Here is a 4,751-nt window from a genome sequence, read left to right as displayed (position 1 = left end):
CCTACTGTGTGCCAGGCACTGTTGAAGGCACCGGACCGGGCAAAGGGGAACCGAGGCAGAAGTGTCCCTAGTCTCGTGGGACTGATGTGGAAAGTCAACTGGGCATCCGAGAAGCTAGATAAGAACAGAAGGAAAGGCTGGGGGAAGTGTGTCCAGGCAGAGGGAACAAGGTTCCTGATGTGCAAGCCAGCTGTTTTAGTGGGAAGATCATAAAGCTGGCCAGTGTGACCCCAACTCAGTGAAGAGGAGACAGGGCCAGGGTTAGGCCCTGGGGCTGGACCACCCAGGGCCTGTGGGCCCCAGATGGGGTTTGGGGTTTTGTTCTCAGGGCAATGGGAAGCTGATGGACAGTTTTATGAGGGGGGATGACAGGATCCGATGTACCTATTTAAGAGGTCACTCATCTGTGGCAGGGAGAATGGATTGGAAGGGCCGAGCGAGACAGCTGGGGGACAAGAGAGGATGATGGGCCAAATCAGGGTGGTGGCCGTGGGAGGGGGAGTCAGGGACAGAGCAGGATGTGGGTAGAAGGGTGTATGGGTAGTGTGAGTGTCAGCATGAGGGAGGGAGGAAGCCAGAAGGACCCTAACTTTGTGGCCCATGGGTGATGGGGTCATTTATTATTATTATTTTTGTTAATCCTCACCTGAGGATATTTTTCCATTGTTTTTCTTTTCAGAGAGAGTGGAAGAGAGGGAGAGAGAGAGAAACACATTGGCTGGTTGCCTCCTGAACTCCCCAACCAAGGGCGGGAGGGAACCTGCAACCCAGGTACGTGCCCTTGACCAGGAATTGAACCCTAGACACTTTGGTGTGCTGGACAGCGCTCTCACCACTGAGAAACCTCGGGCAGGACTGGGTCATTTATTAACATGGGCAGACAGGGGCTTGGGGCAGATCAGGAGCCTAGTTTTGGGCCTAAAATGCCCTTTAAACATCTCAAGTCAGGTCCAAATGGGAACAGAAGCCACTCAGTATCTCAGCAGAAGGAATTGAAGGCAGGGATGGCGGGGCTGGTGGAGGGCAAGGCTGAGAAGAGCCAGAGGCGGGACAGTGAGGCGGCCCAGGGGCAGGAAGCAGCTGCTGCCACCCCTTGGCTGGAGGGACAGGGCTCTGGTGGTGTTGCCTGACCCCAGGACTAGGGTCACAGGCTCAGAGGGAGCGCCCGGAGACAAAGCTACTGCCTGAGGTGCCCCAGCCATGGGGGCGAGGGGGTTGGGGTGGACACCAAGGTGGGAGGTGAAACTGGTGGAGCCCTCAACATGCCAGACGATGCTGCCTGGAAGACTTTTGGGTCCTCCCAGGGGCCGTTCCTCACCTCGGCCATCACCTTGGACTTCTGAGCTCCTCTCCCCCTTGAAGACACCCACCTCCAATCCTAGCCATCTTGAAGTTGAGACTCTCCTTTCCCGAGACTTCATCCGTCAGCTGCTTTTTGGACCTTGGAGAGCTGGGCCCTGCATCTTCCCCTCTGCCAGGGGCCGGCTGAGAGAATGGGGAATGATCGAATCAACAAATAAAGAGTGTGGGAAGACCAGTGTCCCACGTGCTCTGCATGCAGGAGACGGGCCCCTGGGCTCTGACCCTGACCCTTGGTGCCTCTCTAAACCACAGGCCAGGGCTCCTCTGTGCCCCTCCTGGGCAGGAGTTGGGGTGGTGCCACATAGAAGCTCTTGTTGCCAGAAGGGACAAACCAAGGGACATGAGGGCAGTGAGGCCTTGGACTCTTCCCCAGATCTCTGTCGCAGGGAGACCTCTTTTAGGAGGGAAAACACACTTGCCTTTGTCCCAGGACCAGGCGTAATTCTGGCCCCTGATGTAAGAGAGTTCAGGCATGACGAGCTTTCTCTAATCCAAGTAGACTCTCACAGCCCAAACCAAAGCATCCTGGGAGCTTTATCTGCCAGTCCCACGGCAGCAGGAGCGCTGAGGCGAGGGGAGGTGGGAGCCGCAGGTCTCTGGCCCCGCAGTGGCCTCCGTCACAGGCGCCTCGCTGCGAGTGTTAATGTACCTTTCTGTGCAGCTCAGCCTCCAGGCCCCAAGCAGGCTGCTTCACCTGACATTTAGCCAGGACGCGCTGATGTTCTGGACCTAGGAGTGGATGGGTTCCCAGTGTGGTCCGTGAATGTCATAGTGTTTTCAGACTTTCTGGCAGTTGTCATTTTCAGGAATTTCTCTGCCTTCATGAGCTGATGGTAGCACCTTACCTCCAAGATGTGTCTAAACTTGTATTTAGTGAGTCCCGGTGCTAGACATTTTGTGGGCTTGCTAACAGCTGCGGTTTCATTTGATCTTTCCATCAGCTATATGAGGAGGTACCATGCATCCCCTTTTTGCAGATGAGGAAACAGGCTTTTAGCTTTGAGTGACAGCTGTCATCTGAACCCAGACCTTCTGATTCTCAAATCCAGATACCTGACCACCAGGCTCGTCTGTATTTTATTGTTATTAGTTCCAGAGAGAGGAAGGGAGACAGAAACATTGATTGATTGCCTCCCGTGTGTGTCCTGAACAGGGATTGAACCCACAGCCTGGGTATGTGCCCTCACCAGGAACCGAGCCTGCCACCTGCTGCTGCCTGAGTCTCAGGGCCAGTGCAGAGGTCACTCTGTGTGACCAGGCGGGAGCCCTTAGGCAAGGCCTCTCCTCGCTGTCACCTGGGACGTTGCCTTCCTGAGAAGAGCGGGGCACTGCACCTTTTCTCCGGATGCAGAGCCACCCTTCCTCCAAGTCTTGTCACTGGCCTGCAGGTGTCTGTACAGATGCCCTCCTCCCTCCATGTCAGCCCCTCACTCCTGAATGCAAGAGGCGTCTGGAGTGTGAGGAGACCTGGGTGAGGGAGGGGAGAGGCCTGATTCTAGCCTGTGTGTGGCCACCAATGCCCTAAGGATTGGTAACGCTCAGGAAAAGGGGGAAGTGTTTCCAAGGGCACCCCAGGCATTGTGCCTAGTGCTTGGCATGGCTTCTGTCTTCCCAGCATCCCTGCTGGGAGATAAAGGCTCATCCCCTCATCTTGTGGGTGCAGAAGCTGAGTCCCTTGCCTAAGACCTCAGGGCTAATTAACAGGCGAGCCCAGATTCTGACATCAGCCTGAGTTTCCACTGCCCCTCCCCATCACCACTAAAATCACTTCCCTTTGTTAAATCAGTGTCTCCCACCTGTGGTCACTTATCTCCACACACTGTCCAAGGTGCTGGGGACACGAACGCTCCCTGCCCTCATGGAGCTGACAGGAAGTAAATGATGGGGAATGTTGGGAGATGAGTAGGACAACAAGGCAATGACTGAAGGGCAAGGGAGCTCATACTTGCTACTTAATGTAAAGTGGGAAGGGAAGGCCTCTCTCATAAGATGACTTGTGAGCAGAAGTGAAGGGACATCTGAGGGAAAAGAATTCCAAGTTGAGGGAATAGTCAGTGCAAAGGCCCCGAGGTGGAAGTGTGCCTGGCCTTTTAGAGAAACAGAGATTGTGTGGTTGGAGTGGTGAGAATAAGGAGACAAGGTTACAGAGGGAGCAAGAGGCAGATGGTGCAGGTCCCTGGCTTAGGTGAGCACTCGGCTCTTACTCTGTGGGAGGAGACATGAGGGTTCTGAGCACAGGAGGGATGTGATCCGACTCCGATGTTCACAGGGCTCCTCTGTGGGGAAGAGACGAGAGGTGGGGGGGCGGGAGCCCTGCATTCAGGCTGCAGAGGAGGGTGGCTGGAACAGTGTGGGAGCGCGAGTGAGGAGAAATGAGATTCTGGGTATACTTTTAAAGAACAGGATTTGTTTACAGGTTGGATGCTGGACGAGAAAGTGACTGAGCACCTGGCAGGTCGGGGCCTGCTAGTTCCCTGTGAAAGGGGTTTGGGCGGGAAACCGAGTGAGGTGTTGGACACGTTAAATTTGAGACGCCGATTGGATGTTCCAAGTGAAGTTGTCACTCTGGTTGGATCCACAGATCGAGAACAATTACAACAAATGATTTGCATAGTTATCTTGTACTCTACATAAAATAATATTAACAACCAGCAACAATAGTTTATTTTCATGCTTGGCCTTCCCATCTGTTCCACCTCTTGCTCTCCAGTAGCCACATGAGCTATAGGGATCGCCCCCAGAGGACACGGGCTCGGAAAAGTGTATTAGTTCACTGACGACACAGTACGTGGCAAGAGTCAAGATGAGCTCCCGGGTCTGTCCAATTTTGAGACCAGAATGTTTTCTAATCTGTAGCTGCTTTTGTGATAGAGTGGATCCAATCGGATGCCTTCCTGCTCCAGAAAGCCCTAAACCTGGCAGTTCTGTTAGGAAACAAAGGTCCCCTGACGGTTAGAGGTGTGTGTAGGCTAAGGATCTGTAGGCAGTAGAGGAGCAGGGGCTGTCCTAAAACCTCTCTCTGAACTTGAGTGCCTGGATCCTACCAGATGGCCCTTGGGTCTGCTTACTTTCACAATCTGGGAGAGCTTCAGACAGGCAGCTAAGGGGTGAGTGGTTTTGGTTTGTTATTGGGGACACCCTGGCCTAGAGAGGGAAGCGACTGGCCAGTGTCACCCACAGCAGGGGTGTGTGTGTGTGTGTGTGTGTGTGTGTGTGTGTGTAAGATCTGCCCCGAACTCCTTCCACGCCTAGGCATCTTCCCCGTGTCTCCACCTTCCTCACCAAACCTCCTTCTCCACCCAGATTCCTTCCCGGGGACAGAAGATGTAGGCGGAGCTGGTTTTCAGGTTTTTATTGTGGGTGTATTTCTGGTGTCAGGATAGGCGGAG

This window comes from Myotis davidii, unplaced genomic scaffold, assembly GCF_000327345.1.
Source record: "Myotis davidii unplaced genomic scaffold, ASM32734v1 scaffold1577, whole genome shotgun sequence".
NCBI classification, from domain to species: Eukaryota; Metazoa; Chordata; class Mammalia; order Chiroptera; family Vespertilionidae; genus Myotis; species Myotis davidii.
This window is presented reverse-complemented; position numbering follows the sequence as displayed.